An 11995-nucleotide genomic window follows, 5' to 3' on the forward strand; every position below is an offset into this window, starting at 1 on the left:
GCTTTGAGCTACATAATTGTGTAATAAAATTACTCTTATGTTCCATCCACCGTACTTATTGATGAGCTCATGTGGGAGTTTGGTGGCAGGAACGCTTGTTTCTTCAGGCTGTCTTGCTGTGTTGGTGACAATTTCATGTGCCATTTCATCCGGAACTGCCAGACCTTATTAGGACAAGATGCATCAGTTATACCACGATGTGATTCCATAGACTGGGGTGCATAAAGCATCCAGCTTCACACACGAAAGTACTTGGTGCTTGTAGAACTGCTGTAACACTCAAGCACTCACTATAAGCAGTGATTTTTTTTTTTTTTTTTTTTGGACAGGCTCTCTCTCTCTGTTGTCCAGACTGGAGTGCAGTGGCTCAATGATGGCTCACTGCAGCCTTGACTCTCAGGCTCAAGCGATCCTCTACCTCAGCTTCCCAGATAGCTGGGACTACAGGCACACACCCTCCACAGCTGGCTAATTTTTGTATTTTTTGTGGAGAGAGCGTTTCACCATGTTGCCCAAGCTGGTCTCAAACTCCTGGGCTCAAGTGATGCTCCCACCTCAGTCCCCCAAAGTGCTGGGATAACGGGCATGAGCCACTGTGCCTGGCCTAACAATGGAATTCTGATCAATTTTATTTTGCATGAATCTCATCAAAGAGAAGCAAATGTGTGGCGCGCGTGTCACGGTATGCGCTGCATTACTGCATATATTCCCGACAAGAGGGAGCTTTCATTTTGACTGGGCGTGCGTGAGAAACGAGTCCCATATTCTGATGGCGTAAGAATTTTTTACAGACTAGCTTCAGGCTTTGTACAAACTTTGTTTCTCTTCCACAAACTGCCAGTGGCAGGAGTGACATTCATATTTCAATATGGCGTCTGGCCCTGCATCATCACGTCACAATGACAGGTGAGTCAGCATGGTGAGTACTGGTGGATAGGAGGAGCATTCCTGGAAACCATTCCTAAACCAGAATGGCTAGTAATAAGTGTACACTGTAAGCTTCATAAATAGATCCCATTAAGCCAGATAAATATGTCTTTGACTCAACTTCCCTTTAACCAGATCCCCAAAATGCCCATGGCCATCCCAAACCATCCGACATGTGTGGAAATATGACACAGAAGTTGGCGTGGAAGAGACAGTGATCTTCACAGACTGTAGTTGAAACGTTTTACTCCCACAGGTTTTACAGAAACATTAGGACCGTGTAAATACATTGCTAGTACCACCCCTGGGGCTTTGGAGGGGGATGTCATTAAGCTTAATTCACATCACACTTCATCCTCCTTTGGCTTGGGCTGCCGGAGCGGGAGCTGGGGAACCAGGGAATGGTCCCATTCACCATCCTCTCACCACAAAGCACTCCACAGTTCACACAGCAACGCTCACCCTCGCCTTCTCATTTCCTCGGGCAGGCCTTGTCGTTCCCACTCCACAGAGAAAAGTGGAGGCCCGGAGAGGAAGAATCCTAGGCCAGGGTCACACAGTTGGCAAGTGACAGAGCCCAGCTTTCTGGGGTCCCAGTCCGGCGTTCAATCCCTGCACCAGGGTCCTACTGCCTCATCTGAGCCCATCGTCATCCTGACAGGGGGCAGGGAAGGAATCACGTCCCCGTCTCATAGAAGTGGTGGCCTTTATATTCACCCATCTACACCCACAGGACAGCAGAGGGGACACTTGGTGCAGAGTAGTTTATTTAACTCTCATGGCAGTGTGCAGGGAGTGTTACCCTCATGTTCTGGTGGAGGAAACTGAGGCTCACGTAGGTCACATGGTCTGATTAGGAGTCGGGGAAGAGGCACCTGAAGCCAGGTCTCTGGACTCCTAGTTCAATGCTCTTTTGCTGATCTTTGCTTCTTCCCCTTTAGAGATGGACGGGACCTCGGAGTATCATCCAGCCCAATCCCCTTTCCACAAATGAGAAACCGAGGCCAAAAGGAGAAGCCGGGTCCTACAACGAGTCGGGATGGATGTCTGACTCAGCGGTCTGGTTTGCCTCTCTCCTTCAGGCCCCCGAGAACCTTCGATCTGCTCCCTCATGTCTAGGGATCCCCATTGCAGGCTGGACCTTTGCTCTGACCTTTGAGTGACCCATCCAGCAACAGCCCGGACCAACCGAGCCTATGACTGTCCTTCCGTCCAAACTCTTCTACCTTGAAACGGTCTCCACCCACAGCCCAGGAAGAGGGAGACGAGTGCCTGGCAGCCCGAGAGCGCAGAGTCACCACGCCCTCATGGCCACAGCTGATTGGGTGACACCTGAATCGGGAGAGCCAATCCAGTCTGAGCAAAGCCTGGCAGCCCGAGAGCGCAGAGTCACCATGCCCTCATGGCCGCAGCTGATTGGGTGACACCCAATCTGGGAGGGCCAATCCAGTCTGAGCAAAGCCTGGCAGCCCGAGAGCGCAGAGTCACCATGCCCTCATGGCCGCAGCTGATTGGGTGACACCCGATCTGGGAGGGCCAATCCAGTCTGAGCAAAGCCGACTGAGTAGGTGGCAAGCCGGAGTGATGAGAGAGAAGCTGGACGGATGCAAATGCAGAGCCCGCTGGCAGAGGCGCAGAGGCACCCACCGGAGCGAGGAGGCCCCCAGAGACAGCCGCCGCCCTGTAAGTTTCCCACGCCCATGAGCCTTAGCAGTCCCTGTGTCTGTTAACACACTCGCCTACCGAGTCGCAGGAGAGGGTTTGTGTGCCCTGCAATTTAGACATTATAGAACTAATTTATTTTTATTTCAGAATAATGGTTAATATTTATATGGTTCACTAATCAAAGCCAAATGAAAAGGAATACCTTAGGAAGTCTCATTCCCACTCACCCTATTCTTTAGTCCCCACTCACCTCATTCCCACTCACTCTATTCCCAGACATACTATTCTTTAGTCCCCAGTCCCCACTTTTATTCATTTCTGGTCTATGTTTTCCAGTATTTCTTGGTGCAGATATAAGCAAATACCAATATTTTTTTTCTCTCTCTCTCTTTTTTTTTTCGTGAGATAGAGTCTCGCTCTGTCACCCAGGCTGCAGTGCAGTGGCACAATCTCACCTCACTGCAACCTCCACCCTCCCGGATTCAAGTGATTCTCCTGCCTCAACCTCCCTACTTACTAGCTGGGCTTACAGGCACATGCCACCATGCCTGGCTTTTTATATTTTTAGTAGAGACGGGGTTTCACCATGTTGGCCAGGCTGGTCTTGAACTCTCGACCTCAAGTGATCCTTCTGCCTCGGCCTCCCAAAGTGCTGGGATTACAGGCACGGACCACCAAGCCCAGCCCCAATGTATTTTCTCACTCTACCTTCCTTACCCAAAGGAGCATTTATTTGTGTTCCTTGAAAAGGAAACATCCATTGTGCCTTGCATTGTTTCACTTAACAATTCTAGAGACCTTTCCATATCATGAAATGATGTACTTTGGTTTCATTTTGTAGAGATAGGGTATGGTCTTGAACTCCTGCCCTCAAGCAATCTTCCCACCTGGGCCTCCCAAAGTGCTGGGAGTCAGAGTTGTAAGCCACCATGCCTGGCTCTGAAATGATGCATTTTAAATTCCACTGAAATCATGACACCCCGGGCTCCCTGCAATAGAGATACCATAGGCTCAAGAGAAATTTTCTTGGGGAATTTCAGTATTTCCGAAATTCCAAAAGTCTTCTTTTCCTCTCAGCAGCAATGCTTGGAGGTGTCCAGTCTAGTCTATGTAAGTCACATGAGGGAGTGGGGGAGCAGGCGCTCTCCAGGAGCTGGGAGATGAGAGAGAGACAGGAGTGAGAGAAGTGTGCGCTGACGCTCAGACAGGAGCGAAAAGCAGCTGCAAGGGGCTGTACCAACCCTGGGGATTGAAACTCGAGAAAGAGAAGATCCTACATTGTATATACCCTACGTAAGCAAGGTGGGAACCCAAGGCAGGAGACTGTCTCTCTGGGAACCCTTGAGCCAAAAGGTCAATTCATTGGAAACCAGTTGACCCCCCCAAAGGGTGAGATGAGCCCCAGAGACTTCATGTGAGACGGAAGTGCAGCACTATACGGAGCTGTTTCTGGTCTGTCTGCTGGTGGGGAGAACTGGGTCGAGGAGGCTTCAACCGGGGTCTGCAGGAGTCAGGAGGCGCCTGGCCTAGGGTTCGGTAATGGCAGGGATAAAAGCCCATCACCGGTATGTTCTACAAGGCCTACTGGCCTGGGCACTTCCTCGGCTTTCCCCCATCTTCCCTGTGAAGTTCAGAAATAGATTTCTCAACCAGCTCAGTTTGCTCGGCTTATTTTTCTCTCACCCAGCAATTGCTCCCCCACCCCAAGTTGGCAGTTGTGAAAACATAAAAGTTGTCAAAACCTTCCCTTGCACCTCCCCCATCTCTACCTGTCCCCAGCACTGCTGGGCCCACCTCTGTTCCCTGCTCCAGAGGGTCCCCCCTCACCCATGGCCTCCGTCCGTGCAGCACCCAGGGCTATGGGCCCAGGACAGGCAGCTTCCATTTCCCTTGGCCCATCCCTCGCCATGGAGGAGGCCCAGTTCAGCTCCCTCCCTGGCTCCAGTGGACTCTCAGCACCTCAAGGAGCCCCATCTGGATTCCTAGACCCTGATACAATCACTAGCAATTGGTGATGTGGGGAAAGGGTCTTTACCCACTGCCTCTGTCTCCACCCCAAACTTCAGGCTTCCCTAGCCCCTGGGCAGTGTCCTTCACACCCCTGCCCCTACTCGATCCCCAATGCCCAGTGGATTCGTGCCCCACCTTGGCCATTAGGGCTCCCTGGGCCTCCTTCTTGGAATCACACTTCCCACCTACTCTTTTCTCCTTTTTCCACATTTCTTTTTCTTTTTCAAGACCATCTTGCTTTGTTGCCCGGGCTGGAGTGCAGTGGTGGTGTCTCAGCTCACTGCAACCTCTGCCTCCCGGGTTCAAGCAATTCTCCTGCCTCAGCCTCCCTAGTAGCTGGGACTACAGGCACGCGCCACCCTGCCCAGCTAATTTTTGTATTTTTAGTAGAACAGGGTTTCACCATGTTGGCCAGGATGGTCTCGATCTCTTGACCTCCTGATCCGCCTGCCTCGGCCTCCACAGTGCTGGGATTACAGGCGTGAGCCACCGCGCCCGGCACACATTTCTTTATTCTATTCTGCAAACCGCTTTTGTAATTCTGTTCCTGCTCCGAAACTCACCTCCTCTGCAATGGCTTTTCTTGACTTTCCAGCCTGGCTCCAGCATCCACATTTTACTACTGGGCACTTCCTCTTTTAAGGGACCCCAAAGTGCCTTTCTTTTCTCTCCCTTCTCCCCGTTTTTTGTCTTAGGTACATTGTTTAGGTTACAGGGCCGTTCATTAGGGTCGGGTGGTCTTTCTACAGAAGATGCTTTGCTTTGGTAGGCAGTTCAGCTGAGATGCTGTGGGACACGTCTATGTGCCTGCGAGGAGGGACTATTTTATGTGAATCCACATGGACCCTCTTCCCCATCAGAGTAGCAGGAGGCGAAAACCCATTCACCAATCATTCCCTCAGTCAGTAAACACTCCCTGCAGCCTCCTGTCTGTGAGCCCTAGGCTGGGCCCTGGGGACACTTATAAGAATAGGACATCACTGCTGCCCTCCCGGATCCCCCAGAGTGCTGTGGAGGGCAAGTTATGACCAATGATAGTTTAGGACAACCAGTTACATTTGTTGTGAAATTTTAGCCCCTTTAGTAATTGTTAAGAATTTTTTGAACAAGTATGATATGTCAGGATTGTGCTGGTACTTCATTTGCATTGCATCATTTCATCCTCACAACTACCTTGCAAGTTACAGATTGTTAACTTCACTTTACAGATGAAAAAATGGAGGCACAGAGAGGTTGAGTAATATGCACAAGGTCACATAGCAGGTACAGGGCCAGGATGTGATTCCAGGATAATTTGACCACAAGCCCAGGCTCCTTCCACTGATGGGTATGGCCTTCTCATCTCCAGGAGCATAAAAGAGTAGCTCTTGGCCGGGCGCGGTGGTTCTCACCTGTAATCCCAGCACTTTGGGAGGCCGAGGCAGGTGCATCACGTCAGGTCAGGAGTTCGAGACCAGCCTGGCCATCATAGTGAAACCCCGTCTCTACTAAAAATACAAAAATTAGCTGGGTGTGGTGGTGGGTGCCTGTAATCCCATCTACTCAGGAGGCTGAGGTGGGAGAATGGCTTGAACCTGGGAGGCGGAGGTTGCAGTGAGCTGAGATCGCATCACGGCACTCCAGCCTGGCGACAGAGCAAGATTCCATCTCAAAAAAGAAAAAAGAGCAGCTCCTATATGGGGTCCTTAGCCTGCCTCTCTGCTACCCTCAATGCACCAGGCTGGTGGTGCTGGACGCTGGACAGAGCTGGGCCCCAATGATGGAAGAGAGCAATTGGCCTGCACAGGGTAAGGGGCAGGAAGCAAAGCTTATCTATTTGTCTGCACCCGTACATGAGGGTACAGCTGCTGGGGACTGCAGTCCTATGGGAGTCACTGAGGCTGTCCTTGCTTTTCAGTGCACCAGCACCTTCATAAGTGTGGAGGCCTTAATACCACCTGAATCCCGTCAGTTGGAGCCCTTGGTCTGGAGGGAGCCACATTTTTCAATCAACAAACCATTACAAAGGCCCTGCCATGAACTGGGCACAGGGTAAAAGATGCATGAGAAACAGCTCTTCCTCTAAATAGTCTAAGAACTGCAAACAATTGGCTGGGCGCGGTGGCTCATGCCTGTAATCCCAGTACTTTGGGAGGCCGAGGCAGGCAGATCACCTGAGGTTGGGAGGCTGAGACCAGCCTGACCAAAATGGAGAAAACTTGTCTCTACTAAAAATACAAAATTAGCTGGGCATGGTGGTGCATGTCTGTAATCCCAGATACCCAGGAGGCAGGAGGCTGAGGCAGGAGAATTGCTCGAACCCGGCAGGTGGAGGTTGCAGTGAGCCAAGATCGCGCCATTGCACTCCAGCCTGGGCAACAAAAGCGAAACTCCATCTCAAAAAAAAAAAAAAAAAAAAACTGCAAAGAATCCAAATGTCCCTCCGCTATAAAATACATACATTCTTTGTGCTATCATTACACAACTGAATATATGAATAGTCACAAGAAATGAATACACCTCTTCATGCAGCAACATACACGAATCCCATAAATATAATGTGGAGTGAAAGATACTAAACACAGAAGATCATGACTCTTCATGATTCATGTATATGGAAGATTTTATTCATAAAAAGTTCAAAAGCAGATAAAATGGATCTGGTGTTAGGAGTCAGGATAGTGGAGAGTCGTGCTGGGGAGTAAGGACAGCAAGGGACCGTGAGAGCTTTCTGGGGGGCTGGCCACCCGCTGTTTCTTCATCTGGGTGGTGGTTCCACAGCTGCTCGCGCTTTGTAACAGTAAAGCCATGTACTTACTGTTTGTGTACTTTTCTGTTTTTCTTTTTAATTCAGTAAAATTTTTAATTACAAAGTGTAGGAAGTGGCAAATTTCGATATAAAGGACTTCTAAGGCGTCTCACACCCAGTGACCTGGCTGCCATTTGTGTCACGTGCTGCTGAGCAGTAGCGCTGAGCCCTGTGTTTGTTTTCCGTGGTATCCTCTGGGATTAAATGCACTCTGTGAAATCCGTATTATTCTTATCACCACACCCATTTTGAAGACAGTACAGCAGTCTCCTCGGATGCGCAGTTGCACTTTCCATGGTTTCAGAAACCCACTGTAAACTATGGGCTGAATATGGCAAATGGAAAATTCCAGAAGTAAACACTTAATACGTTTTAAATGTTGTATCATTCAGAGTAGCATGATTAAATCTCTCGCCATCCTGCCCGGGATGGGAATCCACCCTTTGTCCAGTGTACCCAGCCACTGGGTGGTGTATGCAGTGAGGGTACACTGGACACTCAGTAGCCCTCTTGGTAACTGGATGAAGCAGCACAGTGGACATAGGGCTCCGTACTGTCCTTGGCCTCAGGCACCCAATGAGGGGCTTGGAACCTATCCCCTGAGGACAAGGGGGACTGCTATACTAGCATATATATATATATATATATATATATATATATATATAGTGTGTGTGTGTGTGTGTGTGTGTGTGTGTGTGTTTTCTTTTTTTGAGACAGAGTTTCACTCTTGTCACCCAGGTTGGAGTGCAGTGGCACCATCTCAGCTCACTGCAACCTCTGCCTCCCGGGTTCAAGTGATTCTCCTGCTTCAGCCTCCTGAGTAGCTGGGATTATAGGCATGCACCACCACACCCAGCTAATTTCTTGTATTTTTAGTAGAGATGGGGTTTCACCATGTTGGTCAGGCTGGTCTCAAACTCCTGACCTCAGGTGATCCACCCACCTCGGCCTCCCAAAGTGCTGGGATTACAGGGGTGAGCCACCGCATCTGTCCTATACTAGCAAATATTATTCCTTATTTTACAGATGAGGAAACTGAGTCCCAGAGAGTTTAAAGTAACTTGGCTAAGGTCACCTGAGGAGTAAGAACCAAGAGTCACATCTCAGCAGTTGGTCCTGGGACCCATGCTGTTTGCCACCCCACTGACTCAGCGTGTCAGCTGTGTATCTGTTCTACTCCTTTCCCGGTTCCTGGAAAAGTGTTTCCCAGCTACGTAATTCATCCCGCAATTCATGTGGCATCTTTGCTATGTTTGATGACACGAAAAACAATAATGGCTCCTATTGTGTTCCAGCACTTGCCAATAATAGACAGACTTTTAAAGAGCTTGGGACAGTGCCAGGAAAATAGCTGAACAAAAGGTCTTCTGTATTTTGTCAGTAGAAGCAGAGTCGTGAGGGGCAGCACAATGTGCATTTTCACTGCCAAGAAACTTGCATAATGATTTTCTGCCTCTTTAAAGGCCTGAATCTATTAAGGCTTTTTAATTGGTAAAGAGCAATACACGACGCGAATGGAAAGTATTATCCATCCTCAGCACCCCTTGTGTCCTCTTTTATCTCGGAACTGCTAAAATGTCTCAGTTAACTAGGCATAAGAATTCAGAGTAATCAGTGTATTACTCTGTAGCTAAAAATGCAGAGGCAAGTTTTAGGGAAACACACCAGATTATTAATAATAGTTATCTCTGGGTTGTTCTTGTAGACTCAAATTTTCTATAATGAATATATGCCAGCTTTTAAAGCAGACAATAATTTTTCAATCAGGTTAGAGTACATAAAGTTTTATAAAATACATAACTACAATTATATTAAAATGTGTACATGGCAGAAACTGTTAATAGTTTTTTTTTTTTTTTCCAGATGTAGAGAAATGAACTTCTTTCTTTCTTCTACTTTTTGGAATTTTCCAATTTTTCTGTAACAGTCATTGTATTCGTCAGCATTCTTGATGATAAATGACAGAAATAGACTCCAGCTACCTCGAACAGGAGAGGATTTATTGTAAGAACATTAGGTAGTTCCAGCATCCTTTGGAATGCTGGAGGCTAAGGAAGGTTTAGCAGGAGGGAGCTCAGCCAAGCTCAAACTGCAGGGATGGTGTGGTTAGGAGGCTGCTGCTGGCACTGCCACCTGGGACACACGGCCACAGCCAGCGCTGCCACCCGGGACGCATGGCCACAGCCGGCGCTGCCACCGGGGACGCACGGCCACAGCTGGCACTGCCACCCCGGCACACACGGCCACAGCCGGCACTGCTGCCAGACTCAATGCCTGCACTGCCACTGTAAACATTCTCTTTCACCGTCCCTGTGCCTTTGCGTCACTCTCTCAAGGTCCAGATTCCTGGGCAGGATCATCTGACTTGCCAGCATTCATCACACGGTCATGTTCTAGCTGCCTGAGTGCAGGCAGAAAGACCGTCAGGCTCCAGACTGGGTGCCCCCAAAATTCATACAGTGGGGATCTTCCCCAACAGGTAGGGTGATCCAATGCAGGATGGCACAAAAAAAGACAAATGCCACAAGCAGGTATTGTGATTATTATTTATTATTTACAATGGCCCAAATCATACTGCAGAGCTGGTCTAAGAAAGGCACAAACCGCCGCACGCAGGCATTGCTTTTACAGTGGAAAAAAAATGAATGAACCTTTTCTTCTTTGGTAAAAGATAGACTCTTTGTGTCATAAAACATGGATCAGAGTGGATTTAACTTCACACTGTATGGGTTGAAGAACACAGTTTACTGGGGCAAGTTATAAGCCAGGGGTCAGTAAGCGAAGGCCCAGGTGCTGCATCCTCCCATCGTCCCTAGACAGGTGTGCCTCGGTCAGATGCAGTGAAACAGAGGGGGTCTGTGTTTTGTTGGGAGGGACTTTATGCCCTCAGTTGCTCTCTTTCTTATAGGAGCAACTTTGTCAGTGGAGGTAAAATCAGACTTCTCGAGTATGGGGCAGTAGGAATTTGGAGTTCCAAGAGTTACCCAGGAAGGCTAATTTTCCAGTAAGTGGGAGGATCCTCTTGGTGGGTAGAAGGGGTCAGTGAGGGAGCCTGTGGGTCATAATACCCAAGTCTTGGCCCAGGTAAGAGGATGGGTGTGCTATTCAGGGAGCTAAGGAACACAGGGAGAGGAGAGGCAGGTTGAGGGGGAATGCTGAGTTCAGTTTGGGGCCTGCCAGGTCTGGCGCACGTATAAGTTAACCCCATGCATGGTTAAGATATGGTCCCTGTTATAAACTCTCACGGCAGCCTGAGGGTCTCCTTTGTATTGCTTATCCCAACGCCAATTAGATCAGTAATTTCATAATCAGTGTTGAATCTCTGCTCTGGATTACAAGCTCCCTGGGGCCATCGCACACCCCGAGTCTAACCACTTTGCTGCTAAAACCCCACCCAGCACCTGGCATAGGGTCAGGCACAGAGCAGGTAACCAATAAACGTGTTGAATCAGTAAGTGAATCCACCTGGAGCAACACAGCAGGCAGCTGGATATACGGATAGGAAATTGAGAGAAACCTGGACTGAAGCTGTAGGTTCAGGAAAGTCCTGCGTGTGGATAGCAGCGGAATCCAGGGCTCTGGGTGAGCTGGCCCAGGTGAGTTGAGAAAATAGAAAGACCTAAGCTTGAACTCTGGGAAACACCAGCATCCAGTGGGTGCAAGAAACAAGTGCTGCTGGAGAGGCAGACAGTGAACTAAGGGACAAAGGTGTTACAGAAGCTAAGGGAAGGGAGAGTTCTGGGTACGAGGAAGTCAATGGAACCAAACCCTGCTAGGTCTCGGAATAATACACTCTGAGGATGATGAAGCATCTGTGTGCTGGGTACTTTTCTGACAGCTCTATGTGTATGAACGAACTTAATTCTCACCACATGATAATTAAGGAAGTAATGTCATCATCACTTTCTTCCTATGATGAGGATACTGAGGCACAGAGAGAGGACCCAGCTAGGCTACCTGGTCCCTGAGCCTGTGCTCTTAACTATGATGTATGCCACCTCAGAGAAGGGGTAGCAGGTAAGTCACTGGTAACACTGGCAAGAGCAATCTTGGTGGCACTGTGGGGGTGATGCCACATGGAGTTTGAGCATTGAGATGCCAAAGCAAAAGAGTCAAGGGTGGAAGTCCAGCCCTTTGCTACCAAGAGGGGTCCAGCTGCAGCACCACTACCCGGACTCTGCATCTTCGGGTGATGTGTGTGCGTGGCAAAGTCTGAGCAGCACTGGATGAGATGATTCGTTTAGGAACTTTGGCTGAGAGGAAAAAGAAAATGCAAAATATGGTGTTTAAGTGAGAGGCTTTTCTTTTTAGGATAGGAGAGGCATGACCATGCTTGTAAGCTCAGAACTGTGGTTTGCAGCCTCAACAGCATATTCAAATCACCTGGGGAGTTTTTGAAAAACAACTGATTCCCTGAGGCTCACCGCCAGAGAATCTGATGGAGTTTGGGTGGCCCAGAAGATTCTAATGTGGGGTGGGGTGGTCTGAGACACACTCAAGGAGAAGGCACAAGTAAAGGACAGGATGAGACCTCCGCAGGGAAACGAGAAGGGATGTCACAAGGACGAGGAAATGAACAGGAAATGTTTTGGAAAAGGAGGAAAA

This window comes from Aotus nancymaae, unplaced genomic scaffold (assembly GCF_030222135.1).
Source record: "Aotus nancymaae isolate 86718 unplaced genomic scaffold, 86718_ANA_hifiasm-v0.15.2.pri h1tg000003l, whole genome shotgun sequence".
NCBI lineage: Eukaryota > Metazoa > Chordata > Mammalia > Primates > Aotidae > Aotus > Aotus nancymaae.